The sequence below is a fragment of the Gracilinanus agilis genome, chromosome 2 (genome assembly GCF_016433145.1).
Source record: "Gracilinanus agilis isolate LMUSP501 chromosome 2, AgileGrace, whole genome shotgun sequence".
In the NCBI taxonomy this organism is placed as follows: Eukaryota; Metazoa; Chordata; class Mammalia; order Didelphimorphia; family Didelphidae; genus Gracilinanus; species Gracilinanus agilis.
In genome coordinates this window covers 57,263,055-57,282,560 of record NC_058131.1, presented here as the reverse complement: position 1 = coordinate 57,282,560, position 19,506 = coordinate 57,263,055, and positions in this window count along the sequence as shown.

Below are 19,506 nucleotides of genomic sequence, written 5' to 3'. Positions count from 1 at the left end.
GTATATTTAAGGGACATGTATGTTAATTTTTGATATACTTACACAGTTGCATTATGAATACCAATTTGAAACACTCTCAAACCATATTTCTTTTTTTTGTGATTTGAAAACTTTAATTAATTTATAATGTTTTTCCATGGTTACATGATTCATGTCCTTTCCTTCCCTTCCTCCACCCCCCTCCCATAGCCAACAAGCAATTCCACTGGGTTTTATATGTGTCATTGATCAAGACCCATTTCCATACCATTGATATTTGCATTAGGGTGATCGCTTAGAGTCTACATCCCCAATCATATCCCCATTGACCCATGTGATCAAGCACTTGTTTTCTGTGTTTCTGCTCTCAACAGTTCTTTCTCTAAATGTGGATAACGTTCTTTCTCTAAATGTGGATAACGTTCTTTCTCTTAGGTCCCTCAGAAATGTCTTGGATCTTTGCATTGTTGCTAGTAGAGAAGTCCATTATGTTTGATTGTGCCAAAGTGTATTCGTCTCTGTGTATGAGGTTCTTCTGGTTCTGCTCCTTTTACTCTGCATCAGTCCTGGAGGTCTTTCCAGTTCACATGGAATTCCTCCAGTTCATTATTCCTTTGGGCACAATAGTATTCTATCCCCAACAGATACCACAATTTGTTCAGCTGCTCCCCAATTGATGGACATCCCCTCATTTTTCAATTTTTTGCTACCACAAAGAGTGCGGCTATAAATATTTTTGTACAAGTCTTTTTCCTTATTATTTTTTGGGGGTACAAACCCAGCAGTGGTATGCCTGGATCCGCCAACCATATTTCTTGATATGATTGTCGTTGTAACAAGTCATGTGTCAGAACTGTGGAAGTGGGGCTCCATTTTTCCCTTCAGTCTTTTAGTACTTCTATAATGTACTTCAGAGACTGAGCAGGTTAATGACATAGTGAAGAGACTGGTGCAGTGGGGAGAGCCCTGGATTTGAGATCAGAGAACGCAATCACTTTTCTGGAAGTCGCTTCCCTTTTCTCATCTATAAAATAAAGGGGTTGTACTCTGACCTTTGAGGGTCTTTTCCAACTTGATATCACTCATATGATGAATATCATGAAAGCAGTAGTTACCCCTGGGATGGGTCAGAGGCTTGGACAGGGAAGAGGAAATAGATAATATCGTGAAGAATGCAGATCCCTGAGGACACAGCTTGATTTTCAACCTTAGAACTCAAGGATCCCTTCTCTTGTGTTCCTTCACACAAGGACTCTCAGTTCAATTTTCCTTTTGAGTGAGCATCACCAGCCGACAACAATATACCTGGACGATCCTCTCCCAAGGATTTAGGGACAGCCCTCATCTATTTGGCAGTGGCCTTAGATTTATAACTCAACAACAGCGTAGCCATCCAATATGTAGATGACTCTTATCTGCAGCCCTGACTTATGAGCCTTCACATTGAGACAGTGTCGGGATTCTGAACTTCTGGGAGAAAGGGGATATAAAGTCTTAGTAAAAGAGGTCCAGATATCCCAACAGAAAGTCCAATACCTAGGCTATGAACTAACCCCCCACCTCCTGATCCCCAGTATATGAAAGAAAGAAGGCTATCCTATCCATCCTTGCTGCAGTGACCAAGGAACAACTTAGGACCTTCTTAGGTATGGCAGGCAGATTCTGCAGGATCTGGTATAATTAAGCCACTGTCTGAAGCAACTACAGACTGATTCCCAGCCTCCGCGCTGAGTACCCAATCAGCAGTCTGCCTTCGTACCTTAAAGGCCAAGCTCACGTGTACCCCAGCATTAGCTTTATCCAACCTTGACAAACCTTTCTATTTGTTGATGAGAGAAGGTCCTTACTCGGACCTTGGACCCTGTAGCCTACTTTTCTAAGCAGCTAGACACAATAGCCCAGGGGTGGCCAGCCTGTTTGAGAGCAGTTGCAGCCACTGCCATGATGGCGGAGGAGGCTGCCAAACTGACTCTTGGGCAGTCCGTTGAGGTTTAGACTCCCATCTAGTCCAGAGTGTCCTTGAAACAAAAGGCCACGGACCAATGGCAGCCTGACAGCGTACCAAGCCTTGCTCTTAGACACACTTGACCTACCCTGGAATGTGAGCCTCACCTTGCCTACTCTCAGATTAACTCTTTGCTTTCCTTGGTTCCCCCTTCTCTTATTTGTACCCCTGCAGACTGTTGGCATGACACAATGGACCTAAAATGCCATTTTCCAGCTCTCCAGGATTATGGCCCTTGGAGAGAACCTTACCAACTACTGGTTTCAGTTCCAGATGGTGGTTCCCAACCACTGGACACTGCTGCTGTTGCCTTCCATTCCCAGAAGCCTTATGATGACCCCTGCCCCACCAATTAATAAAGGACCTCGTGCCCATCCCCAATCCTGTGCCCCTATTCAGCAGGAAGTAGTTCCAGAAGACTGACCTTCATCCTTATCCTGGTTCTGGGCCCTCTGTTCTTTGGAGTGGAGAATGAAGTGGACCGAATGTCTCACAAACCTTGCCAAGTAGCTGAACAGGATCAAAAGAACATAGAAACAAGAACTAGTTGATAAGAATGGGTTGTTTAGATTCACAATTATGGGAAAACTCCTCCCATCAGTCTTTAGACATAATCTAGGTTCTCGGTTGGGTGTCTGGACAGCCAGTACAAAAGGTTCTGTTTCCAGTCACACAGGATTAGGTTCAAACAATGCTTGATTTCCACACTTGCTGCTTAGACTCAGGCAAAAGTAACCCAAAGTTGCCCCAGGGTACTTCGCCCCATTTACATTGTGATGTGCTCCCCACAGTGGACAATCTGAACCATGGGCAAAGCCACAGACCCAAGAGGACTCTGGGCAAAGTGGCATCATTCCCTGGAGACAAGGCAACAACTGCCCAAACAAATGACCCCTTTCTTGATGACCAATGAAGATAAAAAGCCTTATTGAGAGCCCTTACCTGCTCTTACAGACCTCCTTACTTTACCTTAGTTACTGACTTTTTTTTGCTTTTCTGTGACTATATTTTCTCATAATAAAGCTTGTTTCAAAATGGAGTCAGTTTGAGCCATTTATCAACTCTTTGGATGAGACTCAATGAACCTTCCCCACCTGATCAGGTGTACATATCAGGGTTACCTTGGTTTTGTAGCTGTGAAAAGTGAACCTCGAAAGAAAGGGACATCCCTTGAGTTACCCTAATTATTAATCCTTTAAAAAAAAAACACAAGGAAAACCCTTTACCTTCCATTTTAGAATCAATACTGTGTATTGGTTCCAAAGCAGAAGAGTGGTAAGAGCTAGGCAATGGGGGTAAAGTGACTTGCCCAGGGTCACTCGGTATCTGAGGCCAGATTTGAACCCAACTCCTCCTGTCTCTGGGCTTGGCTCTTCATCCACTGAGCCACTAACTGCCCCCTATTCATCCTATTAAAAGATGTTTCCTTATGGAAACCTGGGCTCAGTTTTTAAAATAGTCTGAATTCTCCCCCATTACAGAATTTTTGCTAATACAAAGCACCTGCATTGAAAATTCCTCTTGATGTGGCATCAGACAGTGGCCTGCAAAGTAATAAATCTTCCCCAGCATCATTTTCAGCACCTGTAATCAAATGAGCACCTTTATATTTCTGTATCCACTTGCAGTGCAAATGAAGGATTTATTTTCTCTTTTGATTTTCCCAGGCTTTCTTTCCACTGTATCAAGTTCAGGTGGAATTATTGAAGGCTACTTTGCATGCAATTTGCCAAACATTTCCATCATGTCAGGAGCAGTAGATTGTGCCAGTGCTTCTATCAAACATGGATTTTTACATGTAGCAATTCTGTTCACCACTTTATAGAAAGCAAACAATCCTTTTCAACATTACATTTAGGGTTTTTGAAAAAAATATTTTTATTTATTAAAAACATCTAGTTCTCTGCAGAAATCCTCTTGATAATATATTCTGCATGTCCGCTTTTAAGATATTTCAATTTATTAGGTTTCATGCATGGCATAGCTAAAGCATTTGTGTAAAACAAACTGTGGTCTTTCTCCATTAACAATAATACTTATAGTGGGCAGCTGGGTGGCTCAGTGGATTGAGAGTTAGACCTAGAGATTCGAGGTCCTAGGTTCAAGTCTGACCTCAGATATTTCTTAGCTGTGACCTTGGGCAAGTCACTTAACCCCCATTGCCTAGCCCTTACCACTCTTCTGTCAAGGAACCAACACATAGTATTGATTCTAAAACAGCAGGTAAGGATTTAAAAAAAAACCAACAAACCTAATAGTACTTATGAATCCCAGTAATACAGGGAATATTTTTTTGACTTGGCTTTTTAATTTTGTATTTCTGCTAAGTAAACTTTCTATTGCCTTTGCTTATATTAGTTTTAGCTGCAGCAGTGAACTTAATTCAAATCAATAAAGTATTTCTTTTTTGTGAAAGAACACTTAAGTTTTCATTAATCAGTAGAGATAAACATTTGAGACAAATTTGTTGACAATTTCAAAGGATTTTATGATCTAATATTGAACATTCAGAATATTGTTAGGCAATAAATTTAAGACAAATTTATGTCAAAATCAATGCAAATTTCAATTGTTAACATTTAAATTTATTTTTTAAATATTTAACTAATTAATTAAATATTAAAAACATTTTTAAATTAAAAAAAAGATTAGAATATCTTGAAAAATCATCATATATTATACTTGACCAAAATGAATGACCTCCAGAACTGTAACATAATTTCATAAGTAACAGTAATTTTTAATTTTAGGAGGTAGGTGGTACAGTGGATAGAGTGCTAGGCTTAGAGTCAGGAAGACTTAAGTTTGTGAATTCAACTTTGGCCTAGTTATGTGACCTTGGAAAAGTCACTTTACCCTATTTGCCTCAGTTTCCTCATCTATTCAATGAACTGGAGAAGGAAATTGCAAACCCCTCTCATATCTCTGCTAAGAAAACCTCAAAAGAGGGTCCTGAAGAGTCAGACATGCAATTTAACAATAAACCATTTAACAATAGCAAACTTTTAATTTCCACATACAGATGATTTAACTTTATTCAAATGTGACATGCAACATAGTGACACAAGTCTCTTGTCGTGAGCCCATAGTGACTGACGGTGCCCTTTGATGGGCAGATTTGACATGAGATCCCTCTTGCTGCACTTCACCTTTGACCACATTTGCAAATTCCTGATTTACTGTGTTTGTCTGCATTAGTCAATCTCGTTTCATTGACCCTGATTTAATCTTTATTTCCACTAATAGTGACTATATTTATTCAAGTATTAGGTTTGAAGATGGCCAATAACTCTGACCGAGGCGTTACACTCTCCCTGGATTTGTGTGTAGGGATCAGACATCCCTCTCCGTTGGGGAAAACCATCCCATTCTAACAGTAACACAACTGCCTCGTTGGTGTGCTTTTTACAAGAATAGGATCCAGAGAAAGCCTTCTTGGGAAAAATAAACCCGTACAAGGGCTACCAGTGCTTTATACCTGGGGGCCAGTTGTCTCCTAGAAAATAGCAATTACTTTTTAATTAATTAATTAATCATTATTTATTTATTTATTTATTATTATATAATAATTTAATTTATTAATTTATTGCTGTGGATTTTTGCTTCTGGCAATTTAACCAGACTTGATGTCTACTTTTAAATCGAGTCATTATTCCTGGGGAGGGCACTGCTGTATCATCCCGTGTTCAATCCCCTGGTTTCTATTGCAGATGATTTAATAGGAATTTTAGTCTTTAAGATGTATCTTTTAAAATTATTTATTTATTTATTTTTAACCATTTTTCCCAGGGTTCCATGATTCCTGTTTTCTCCTTCCCCTCTTCCCTCCTCCCTCCCGGAGCTGATAAGCAATTCCACTGGTTTATACATGTACTCTATACCTATTTCCATAGTATTCATTTTTGTAATAGAGTTGAAAAAGAGCTCTCTGTAACTCCTGGTAGCCAAATTTCTGTCCAAATTAAGGGTTTACATTCTCCAAGGCAGTATGGGTGAGTCTGAGAGTTCTGATTTTGGAATCAGAGAACCTGATTTTGAATCATAACCCTACCTTTGTGACGTGGGGTGTATTTCTCTGTAGGCCTCAGTTTCCTTATAATATATAATATATATAATTATAATAATATATAATAATTCCTTATAACATATAATGAAGGAGTTGAAGTGATCATCTTTAAAGCCATTTTCAACTCTTCAGCTCTATGATCCCATGAATAGTAATTTTCATTTTATTTTAATTCTTTTGGATGGAAAGCCACTTATAATATGTTCTTCTCCATCTATAGATTCTATGCAGTACTTTTGATTTAATTGAATGATCTAAGGTTCTCATGAAAATTTAACTTACTGGGTTAACTACATTAACTATAGTGTTGTAATATAGTGACTTATTATGAAAATTAACTTGGTGGTTTGTGCTATAGAAATATAATGATACCCTGAAGACCTGTTGAGGTGATAGAGCTATTTTCCCTTATATTGGCTGCTCCCAAATTGTTGTGTTTTTTAAATTCTTGCTTTTTAAAAATAATTTTTGTGGCTCCTCCTTCACTGTCAACTGTCGATTCCTTGTGTTTTTAGTGTGTGTGTTCTGTGATTGCTTGTGGAAGCCCATTCTGATTTACTCCTAATTTTCCTTGGCCCAAGAATGCAAATGACTAAACTGGATTCAATTTTTGGTAAATTAGGAATAAGGATGTGGATATTGGACTTTCATAGAGGAGGATTCCTTCACTTTTCTGTTTCCTGAATCCTGGCTACATTCTAGGTAAGCAAGGATGCTGGATTGCTAAGTTATATATAAGGGAAGCATTAATACTTGATTAATAACTTTATTTTAAAAAATTTTTTTAATTTTATTTATTTTTTATTTAATTAAATTTATTTATTTATTTAATATTTATTTATTTAAAATTTATTTATTTAAAATAAATTAATTTATTTACTTAAATTTTATTTATTTTTTAAAGCTCTTACCATTCATCTTAGGTATTGGTTCTAAGGCAGAAGAGTGCTAAGGGTTGGGCAATGAGGATTAAGTGACTTGCCCAGGGTCACACAGCTGGGAAGTGTCTGAGGTAAGATTTGAACCAGAAGAGTGCTAAGGGTTGGGCAATGAGGATTAAGTGACTTGCCCAGGTCACACAGCTAGGAAGTGTCTGAGGTAAGATTTGAACCCTGGACCTCCTGTCTCCAGGTCTGACTCTCAATCCACTGAGCTATCCAGCTGCCCCCTAGTTACTCTTTAAAATACAGCATGTGGAACACTTTTCATTCTAGACATTTGTGAACTTTCTGTACCATATGCGGAAGGTAGAATGTTCTCCTACGTCCATTGATGAAAATTTGTGTTTGCTGCTAAGGGTGAAATTGAGGAAAAGTCGACATACTATAATGACACTTATATGATGTTTTCTAGTTTTACCAGAGCTTGATTTTTGCTTGAAACATGACAAGACTCTGAGTCAGTGATATGTACGCAACAGACAAAAGACACATTTAATAGATGAAGGAACTAGCTTGGATAACTTGGTAGGTATGGAATCAGAGGCTCTCAGAGTGAGGAGGTGTATTGTGGAAGAGTCCTAGAGGGATGTTCGATGTTACAACCCACCTAGGAGCTCTCCAGGGCCAGTGAAGCACAAAACCCTTGGTGTATGAAAAATGAAGCTTATTTTAAAAAAGGAATAAAAGGAACTGGTAGGTATGACCCTAAATTTATTCACACGAATCCCACCCAACTTTCTAAGTCTCCTGGGGAAGGAGAGCCTTTGTTTTCTTCTATAGCCCCTGCTTAATCCTCCCTATCCATCTAAGAACCAATCCCTTCCTCTCCTAATGCTATCTGACTTGATATAACTTACTACCAATAATTAATAGGAAAGAAAGGGAAAAACCCTCTAGGTTTGGCTGCTGTACTAAGTAACTCAAAGTTATAGGTGGAAAGCTTTGAATTACCTTAGCCAGTAGGAATTCTGCTAGATGGATCACTGCCAGATGAAGACTGGTCTCAGGGAAACTAGTTTCCTCCAAGCAAAGCCTCTACCTGGATGTCAAAGTTTTTCTCCATGAAAATCCTGACTTTCAGGGAGAATCTTTTAGAGCAGTGATGGGCAAACTTTTTAAAGAGGGGACTAAAGGAAAGGAAATGCTTATCTGTCAGTCTGTTTCCAAGGCAACTCTTTTGAAGTTTCCTTGTATTCATTGTATTGGTCAGATTAGGAATAATGTCACATAGCTATATAGAACATTTCAGGGAGCTGCATCTGGCCTGAGGGCCATAGTTTGCCCATCACTGTCTTAGAGCAAAACTCCTCCTTCAACTTGATGGGAATTGTAGGCAGAGACAAAACCTCCCTCCAGCTTGGTCAAAACCCAAGAAGGAAGTGAAGTTCAGTTATTTCCAGTTGTAGACCCATAATTTCTTTCTACCCAGAATCCTTTCCCAGGACTTCTCTCAAAATTCCCTTCCTTCAACTAACCCTAGAAAACCAGACTATCCCTAACTTATTCCTACAAAGGGCTCTCAGAGATGCTTTAGGCCAGACCTCTAATTTTAAAGACGAAGACCCTGAGGCACAGAGAGTGAAGTGAAGGTCCCTGAACCAGAGTCAGGCAGGTTCAAATAAGTGATAGAGTCTGATTTTCAATGATCTTGACTTGATCTCAATTCTGACTCCATATTTTTTCTTATCGAAGCCTTTTTGTCTTACACAAAGGATGGAGGATTTGTAGACAGAAGTTCTGGGCTCAAATTCTAGATCTACTTAAATCAACTATTACTGAAAGGCAAAAGGACGAAGCTCTGAGAAGACAGAGCCAAAAAGCAGAAAAAGTTTTGCCTTTTCACCAAACTATTCTTTTTCATCAGGTGGGATGCAAAGTTTAATTAAAGCATTTATTAAGTTTCTACTGTGGGCCAGATACTCCATTAAATCCTAGTGTTATATATATAGACATAAATGAAAAATTCCTGCCCTTACGGAATTTATGCTGTATTGGGGAAAGAGGGGACAAGAGAGAAGGAAGGAAATAACTATTTATTAGGTACGTATTATGTGCCAGGCACTGTGATCAGCATTTTACAAATATTCTCTCATTTGGTCTTCAAAATGACTCTGGGAAGTAGGTGCTATTATTGCCCCTATTTTATAGTTGAGGAAACTCAGGGAGATTGAGACAAAGTGACTTTTCCAGAATCAACACAAGTCTGAGATTAAATCTGAACCCAGGTCTTCCCAACTCCAGGCCCAGTGCTTTATCCATTGCATCACCTATGAGACAAGTATAGATGTAAGTACGTCTAGAAGAAATACAACCTGATTTTTCTTTAAGGGAAGAGATGACAAGTAACTGAATGAAATTAAAACAAGGTTTTCTATTTGATCCGAGCTTTTGAGAAAATGAAAGGTTCTTAAAAAGCGAAGGTGAGGAAATGAACAAGAAAGGCTCTGTGTAATAATTTATTTTGGAAGAGCGTAGTACCTAAAAACTTATAGACATGACAAACAGGAAGCATGAGCATTTCTTTATGAATGAATGGCAAAGCATTTATTAAGCTTTGTGCTGGGGATACAAATAGAAGATAGTTCCCGCTCTCAAGAAGCATACATTCTTTTTTTTTTTTTTCTTTTTTGTAATCTTTACCTTCTGTTTTAGAATCACTACTGTGTATTGGTTCCAAGGCAGAAGAGCAGTAAGGGCTGTGCAATAGGGGTTAAGTGACTTGTTCAGGGTCATACAGCTGGGAAGTATCTGAAGTCACGTTTGACCTCTGGATCTCCTGTCTCTAGACCTGGCTCTCAAGCCACTGAGTCGCCTAGCTGCCTGCTCTGTTCTCCTTGAGAAGATCACGCACATAAGAGTGCAGCTACAAGGCATATGGCAAGAGTTCTTGGGCTGTATTGCTGCTTCTGCCCCACAGGAAGAGTGCAACACCATTAGGAAGGGGGGACTGGGCTGAAGGGTCTGGGCAGAGAGGTGATTCTGAGTTCCTCCCAGCAAGAGTGGCAAAGGGGGAAATCGGTGTACGTCTAGGAGAGGAAAAGAGGAAAGGGGCATCGACAGGGAGTGGGTAGGTAGTTTCACTTAGTCTGAACTCTGCCTCGATGGGGTTCTCATGGGCCCAGGAGAAAGGGGAATCTGGTTTGGAGTCGACTGCACTTTGGGACCTCTTGGCCTCTCCTTGCCATGGAGTGAATCCAGGAGGGGAAGTGAAATTTAAACAAAAAAACCCAACATAATTATATACAGAATTCAATTGGTAATTTTAAAAGCTCTGTGTGTCTCCTTCCTGTTTTTTTAAACCTTTACTTTCTGTCTTAGAATCAATACTGTGTATTGGTTCCAAGGCAGAAGAGTAATCAGGGCTAGGCAATGGGAGTTAATGGACTTGTCTAGGATCACGCAGCTAGGAAGTGTCTGAAGCCAGATTTGAACCTGGGAACTCCCATCTCTACTCTCAATCCACTGAGCCACCCAGCAGCCCTTATTTGCCTCCTTTCTGAATGTTCTGCTACTCTGTATTTTTAAAAAATATTTCATTGATGGTCTTTTTATTTTTTGGGATTCTCATTATTACTTTCTCCCCTTCTAACTTCCTTCTCTAATTCCCCTCTAGATTTCCTCCACCTCTACACTTGTAACAAGTCAAGAAAACAAACCAACACATTGTCTCTGTCTAAAAATATATGTCTCGTTGTGGATCTCTAGTTCATCATCCTTCTATCTAAAGTAGGAAGCAGCTTTCATCATCAGTCTTCCAAAGCCAGATATCACAATTAGTCACTGCATTGATCAGAATTCTCAAGTCTTTCCCAGTCATTTTCTTTTATATTTTCTTTGTAGTTAGTCATTGTACAAATTGCTCCTCCTTTTTTTTTTTTTTTTTTTTTTTGCTAATAGGTGTCTCTGAATCAATATATGAGTAAATGAATAAAAAGCATTTGTTAAGGCACAGTGGATAGAGCACCATGTCTGGAGTCAGGAGGACATGGGTTCAAATTTGGCCTCAGACATTAGCTGTGACTCCGGGCAAGTCACTTAACTCCCATTGCCTACCTTACTGCTTTTCTGCCTTGGAATCAATACAAAGTATCTAAGACAGAAGGTAAAGGTTTAAAAAAGAAAAAAAGAAATCTAGAGTATGGGAGAGAAATTAAGAAGGATTATATAGATTTGGGAGTTTTCTGCAGAAAGAAAACTGAATCCATGGATGCTGATGAGATTAAGGGAGAATGAGTAGAGAAAGAAGAGAAGACCTAGGGCAGAGCTATGGGGTTTGACCACATTTTGTGGGCTACAAGAAGGAAAAGTCATTTAATTTTTTGGGGTCTCAGTTTTATCAGCTATCAAATGACAATAGAGCAACTAGGTGGTACAGTGGATAGACAGAATGATGATCCTGGGATGAGGACAACTCATCTTCCTGTGTTGAAATTTGACCTCAGACTCAGGCTGTGTAATACTGGGCAGATCACTTACCCTGTTTGCCTCAGTTCCTCATCTGTAAAATGAACTGGAGAAGGAAATGGAAGAACATTCTAATTTCTTTGCCAAGAAAACCCCAAATGGGGTCACAAAGAGTTGGACATGACTGAAATGACTAAACAACAACAATAATATGATGATGTTAAACTATGTGATCTCTGAGTTCCTTTTGAACTTTCAGTCTCTTTCTAGACTGCTACCACATCAACTTCCCCAGATTTACATGGTTATTAAGTAATGGTACCTTGACCTTCTGCCTTCACATCCATGGCTGGTTTTCTTCAAGCCATGTCAGATGTAAGAGTAGCTGTGGCAAAGACTCCATTATAGGGGACCTAGGAATAACATGGTAGGCTGGCTACCTGCTCCTTCTCAAGGAAGGGCCCAGGATTCTCAGGGTTTTTCTCTCCATCACATATACTTTAATCTTCTAATTAGCTATCACTAATCATGTACAAAGCACAGGTAACATGGACTGTTCAAATGATGAATGAGTTTTTGAAAGAAACAAAGATGGTTCCCATGTGTTACATGTATCTTCCATGGAGAAATGGCAGAAGGACATGGTCAAGAATTAAACTCAAAGGGACAGTTGGGTGTCTCAGTGGATTGAGAATCAGACCCGGAGATGGGAAATCCTGGGTTTAAATCTGACCTCACACTCTTCCTAGCTCTGTCATTTTAGGCAAGTCACTTTAAACTCTGTAGCCTAGCCCTTATTGCTCTTTTGCCTTGCAAGCAACATGCAGTATTGATTATAGGATGGAAGGTAAGGGTTGGAGGAAAAAATGGAATTCCTAACTTCATTCAAGATCAAGTGTCACTTTGTTGTTGTTGTTTTGTTTTTTGTTGTTGAATTATTTTTTCCCCTAGTACCTCCCTCTTCCAAGTCACCTAGCTTGCATTTTGTACTTATTTCTGTGTTAGAAGAGAGTCCCTGGAGCATGCGCTCTAGTTCCTTGGAGATGGCTAAGTGCTTTGGCTTCTTACCCATAGCCTTTTATTATTAATAAGCCAGGACAGAGATTGTATTACTCCTCTTGGAGCCAGAGTCTCTAAGGCAGTGTTTCCCAAAGCTCTTTGTTCTAAGAACACCTTTTAACCAAAAAAAACACTATCATGAATCCCCAAGGTAATTGAATATGCTCTTCACAATGTTCTTTTCTATTTATTAAGTGCTTACAATAGCTAGGAATGATAACTTTTGCTCAAAACACTCTCTAAATTAAAATGTACATTATAAAATTATAAGACATCATTTTATTCTGCTTATGATTATGAAAATAAGCATAAAATTATAAAGCCCTAATTCTAAAATAAGGACAGATATTTTAAGTGGGGTGTTCCCCAAGAATGAAAAGGAATAATCCAGCAAAACCCCATGCGCTTAGCTTTCTCTCCAAAACTTCATGTTAAATTTTTTATTTGATGAATTTGTTTGACTACATACAGAATTCAAATGAAGTTCTGTGCATGTGTGTGATCATCTACTGGGAATTGGTTTGTACTTGAATGTAGAGCCCTTGTGAGAGTGTGGAAACAATTTGAGGAAAGGTTGAGAAACTACCAAAACATGCTGTCAAGTTGAAAAGACCTTGTACCCCTTTAAACTACATTACCCAAACTCCCTTTCACCATACCCATAATTCCTTAAACCTTTTCCTATTGGTTGTTGTTTTCGCGGGCTGTATTGAAATGGATTTTTGGCATGTGAAGGTTTTTAGAGCAAATCCACCCTGTTTTGTAGCCATATCCTCCATTTTGGCTTCTGGCAAACACAGTCACGCCCCTTGCTCCCACCCCTACCCTAACCACGCCCTTTACCCTTCCCTGTTGTGGTGTGTAGCCACCAGAGGTCAGTAGAGAGCACAAAAAAAAAAACTTTTTTTCTTTTTCTGTTTTCTTCCCCCTTTTTCCTGCTGAGCCATAGTGGGTGTTTTTCTGCCACCAGAGGGCAGCAACACCAACTAACTAACTAAATGAAGGCATTAATTTTTTTTAAATTAAAAAATATATAATTGAAAAATATATAAACGATTATAAACTACATACAATAAATAAATTATAATATAAATGAATAAATTATAAATAATTTTTCAAATAAAAATTCAACAAAACCATATAACATAAAACAAAAATAAAACAATATACAATATCTTTTAGCTTGCCCCTACTCCCAAATAAATAAATAAATAAATAAATATATACATTAAAACTTATTCTCTTTTCCACTTCCCTTTAATCTACCTTTTTGATCACAATGCTCAGCAGTATAAATGCTACTCTACAAGAAACCCTTGCAGTTTCTGCCCAATTAGGAACTTATACAGTTCTTGATTACTTAGTTGTTTCTATGTGGCTTGTATTTTTATTTTTTCTCTGGGTTGGATTGTCACAAATAAGGAGAATGCAAGCCGACCTACAAGTTCAATTGAACCAGATCGTGCATCACTTACACGGTCAAATGACAAAGGAGGATTCTCCCCAACATAGGCCTGATTTTTGCAAACCTATTTCCCCTGAAATAGAAATATCAAGCCTCTCTTATGAAAAAGATCCCTTAGCAGTAATTAAAAAACCGGATGATATTTTCTTTGAGTATGACCCCTCTTATAAAGATGTAGAAAAATTGCTCCGGGCTTTCCTAAAGGAACATGAGAGGATTAAAATTATCTCTCATGTTAACAAAGCCCGAGGACCCAATGCAGTACACTGGCCATCTGAAGATCCTAAATGGCAGTATAATGACCCCAAAGACTATTCAGACTTATGTCTTGCTAGGGAAGCCATTCTTGAAGCAATGCGAGCATGCGCTGAGAAACCACAGGCCTGGAGCAAATTTAAACGTATTACACAATATGAAGACGAGACACCCTCCCAATTCATGGACAGGCTCATTGAACTGGAAAATAGATACATGGAACTTGACCTTTCTGTTGAAGAGGATATAATGCAAATAAAGGATCAATTTGTCAATAACTCTCATAGAGAGATCCAAGATTACTTTAAAACAAATTGCCCTACGTGGCCTGAAATGGACCTTGATGAGTTAAGGAGAACTGCTGTTTATGTCTTTAACAACCATAAAGAGAAACAGGAAGAGAGTAATAGTTTATTGGACTTATTTCAAAAGAAACTGGACATATTTGGAAAGAATCTAGAGTCTTTAAATGACTCTTTAAGTGATAAAGTTGAAAAACAACTAAAAGCGTTTGCTACTCAATGAATGGCAATTGCCCCTCTCCAAGAATCTAACTTTCAGCACCTTATATGCCATTTCTGTAGAAAAAGGGGTCATGTAATGATGAACTGTAGGACTTGGAATCAAGCAACTAGAAATAATAACTTCAGAAATTACAACTTTAAAAATAATTACAATTATAGAAATAATAACAATTATAGAAATAATGATTATAGAAATTATAGAAATAATAGCAATTATGGAAACAATGATTTCAGGAATTGTGACTTTAGGACTAGTAATAGATCTAGGTATATGAATCAGGCAATTGATAATTCATACCAAATGACTCCAGAGCAGTATATCTTGAGTGGAGCTCAGCCCCAAACCACCCAGGGTGCTACTGCCCCTCAAGGAGGAGCCCAAGGACCTACCCAAAGATTATGAAGATGTACGGGGGGGGGGGGGGTCGAGGCACAGTAATCAAAGGATACAACCTTTTATTTTCCGGACCCTGATACCTTACTACCCGTTGTCCCCATCCACTGCCCTGGGGACAACTGACAAGCCCTATGTAACATTAAAGGTTGGTAACACCTATTATGACTGTCTTTTGTACACTGGAGCTTCCAGATCTATATTGAAGAGTACCCCAGACCCCTATTGCAATTCCATAGGATCAATAAGTGTAGTGGGGGTATCAGGGAAACCCCAAATAGTTCTAAAGCTCTCCCCTAGAACAGTATCTGTAGGACCCCTAAATGTGGAGCACTCCCTATTGATGCCTGACTCCCCTATAAACTTGCTGGGGAGATCTTTTATGCAAGCTTAGAGCCACAATAAATTGCTCTCCAGATGGCTCTATGTCACTGGAATTGCCTGAGGAATCCTTAACTTTGCTCCCTGTCCTTCTTTCAGATAGTCATGAGATAAAGGAGTCTCCTACTTTTGAAAATCCCAACAGATATACCTGAGTCTCTCTGGGCCACATCACCTTCTGATGTTGGCCTACGTAAATCAGCTGTCCCTGTCCAAATTAAAACAAAATCTGGCCTACCTCCTTCCATTCCTCAGTATCCTCTCTCGAAGGAGGCAATAGAGAGCATTACCCCAGTGATAAATTCACTAATTGACCAAGGCATCATAATTCCCTGTAAATCTGAATACAATACACCAATCCTGCCTATTAAAAAGCCAAAATTGGGGCCTGCTGGCAAGCATCTCTATAGATTTGTCCAGAATTTGAGGGCTGTGAACAATCATGTTATAAAGAGACACCCTGTAGTTTCTGATATAAATACTATTATTTTTTCTATTCTTAGCACAGCTATATACTTTACAGTAGTAGACTTGTGCTCAGCCTTCTTTTCCATACCTATACATGAGGATTCCAGGCATATCTTTGCTTTCACCTGAAAAGGTTCCCAATGGACATGGGCATATTTGCCCTAAGGGTATGTCAAAAGTCTGAGACTTTTTGCACAGATTTTGAGCCAAGACACAGATAATATAACATTTAAAAACAAGTTAATTAAATATGTAGATGATTTACTCTTGGCCTCACCAGATGCCACAACATGTCAAGAAGATAGTAAACATCTTTTAGAATTACATAAAAGAGGCCACAAGATCTCAAAAGGAAAGGTTCAGTGATGTCTCCCAAAAGTGCAATGTTTGGGTTTTATTTTAACTGCTGGGTCCTGTTTAATTTCCCCAAAACATATTGAAAGTATCCAAAACTTAAGTGATCCTACCACTAAAAAAACAATCAAGGGCAATACTTGGAGCAACAGGATTTTGTCGGCAGTGGATCCCTTGCTATGGGGAAATCTCTAAGCCCCTTGTAGCACTCACAAAAAACAAAGTCCCTGAACCACTTAAATTGGGAAAGGAACACTGAACAGCTCTTTCAAATTTAAAGCATGTTATCCTGTCTGCCCCTGCTCTAGGCATCCCAAATTATGACAAATCATTTACTTTATATGTCCATGAAAGGAAAGGGGTAGCTTCAGGTGTTCTAACTCAACTTTTGGAACCTGATCAATGCCCAGTAGCCAATTCAGCCCAGCTGGACCCAGTAGCTGCAGGAGCACCATCATGCCTTAGAGGAGTAGCTGCCACAGCTTTTTTAGTGACTAAATCTGCTGATCTAGTACTAGGATGCCCTCTGGCCATAATGTGCCCACATGAGGTTGAGGCATTGTTATTAAGACATAGAACTCAGGCATTTAAAAATGAACATTTCACATTAAAATGCTGTGAAGCTCTTAATCCTGCAACCTTGCTCCCTGATTTGCCAACTTCCAGAGAACCTTTACATGATTGTACATCTTTAGTGTCCACTGTTGATAAACCTTGTAATGATTTACTGGACACCCCTTTGGATAATCTGGATTTAATTATTTACAAATGGTTCTTTTATGAGAGATGGTGTGCCCTATACAGGAGCTGCAGTAGTTACAGAATTGGATACTCTATGGTCAGCTTCTTTATCCTCACATGTAAGTGCACAAGGTGCAGAACTCACAGCCTTGAAACAGGCCTGTATCATTGCACAGAATAAAAGGGTCACAATTTACACAGACTCCTGTTACGCATTTGGCATATGTCATGCTGTTGGCATGTTATGGTTTCAAAGGAGATTCTTAACATTAGCTGGAAAATGTATTGCCAATGCAAACCTTATCACTGAACTTTCTACCATCCAGCTCCCTGAAGCCATAGCCATTGTTCACTACTCTGCACACACAGATGGCACTGACCCTGTCTCCAGGAGAAATGATTGAACAGATGCTGCAACCAAACTAGCAGCCTTAGAAGGACCCGAGTTAATTATGCCACTAACAGTTACTGATAATTTGGATCTATCCTTTCCTATAATGACAAGGAAGTGGGAAAATGGAAGCAGAGATTTAAAGCAAAACAGATAAATGGAGTATGGGTGTCATCTGAAGGCAAGCCCCTGCTCCCTAGGGCTTTCTATAACCAAATTTGTCATTCCATCTATAAACATGATCATTTTGGCACCCGAGGCATTGTAGACTCTGTTAAAAGAGTATGGATAGCACCTGGAATAACTACAATTGCCTCCAAAATATGTACAGCTTGTCCTACCTGCCAGGCCTTTAATCAGCACACTTTTCCAGGAAAATCTTTTGGTGGACATCCTCTAGCTTACACACCATTCGAACATTTGCAAATTGATTTTATCTCTATGCCAAAAGCTGGACACTATAAATTTTGTCTGGTCATAGTCGATCAAGTAATCAGGTGGCCTGAAGCATTTCCCACTGTTCAGGCCACAGAGGCTTTTGATGCCAAAGTCCTTTTGAAAGAGATTATTCCTAATTTTGGCTTGCCAGCACGTATTGATTCTGATAAAGGAACTCATTTTACTGACTCAGACTTATCACAAATTTATTCATGTTTGGGGATAACTCCTAAATTTCATACACCACATCATCCCCAGAGCTCCAGTCAAGTTGAAAGGATGAAAAAAGAACTTAAAACTATGATTGGCAAATTGTGCACAGAGACTCATTTAAAATGGCCTGAAATTCTTCCTCTGGCCCTATTTTATCTCAGAAGCAGACCCAGAGGTGATTTACACATCTCACCATTTGAGATGCTATTTGGACATCCACCTATTCAGGCACAACCATTTAACCCTGCCTATACTTCATTATTAGGAGGGGATTCAACCATTGCCACTTAAATCAGACAATTACAAACAAAATTGTGAGAACTCCATGACTCTGGAGCTGCTGTTCAAGCAGGCCCCTTATACTTCTTGCTTCATGATTTGAACCCAGGTGATAGTGAGTACATAAGAATTTCAAATGTACTGGGTCGACTGAACCTGCATTCCAGGTCCTATTAACTACACCAACAGCCATTAAAATTGGGGAAAGGGACTCAAGGATTCATTTCAGTCATGTGAAATGAGTACCCTCTATTGATAATGAAAAATTCTCTGCACTAATTATGATTGTCTATACCTATTGTATTTGATTATTGATTGTATTTGACTATTGTTTTTTAAAAAACATTTATTAATATTTATTTTTTAGAAACGTTAACATGGTTACATAATTCATGCTCTTACTTTCCCCTTCACCCCCAGAACTACCCCCCACCATGGCTGATGCATATTTTCACTGGTTTTAACATGTGTCATTGATCAAGACCTATTTCCAAATTGTTGATAGTGTATTTGACTATTGTGATAAAAATGCTCCATTGCTGGATTTTGCACTATTTTGTTGCACTTTATTTGACTGATCCTTGTGCTTGAACAATACATATACTACCTCAGAACAAAATATCTGTATTAGTGACCTATATTGACCTGATGTGCCCTTCAAAACATTTTGTGCCTTTTGTACTTTCTTGAATGTATTATTGCTTTATATGCCTCATTTTTACTCACATCATTTTATCTACCTTATTTGTACTCACACTGTGGATCATGGCAAGTTGAAGAGGGAATGAATCTTATTTTTGAAAACTAACTTCTATTCTTTACCTCTGTGATTGTGTAAACTACACATTTTAAAATATTTTTTTTGTGCATGTGCAATACAGTATTTGAATTTTTTCCTTTCTTTCCCCCCCTTTTTTTACATTTGAAGCCTGTCACCAGCACTAAATAGACTTTTGACTGTTTTGATTTTTGCAATAAAAATAAGCCAAGATGTCCATTTACCCAGCATGTAAATTTATACCCAAAAAGCTTTGGACTATAGAAACCTGCCACTAGTTACTTAAATATTATGCGACTTTTGCTCAATGACTATGTCTAATCCAAGGAAAATCAGACCACAAAGGAGCACAGAGTTTTGACCTGCAAAGT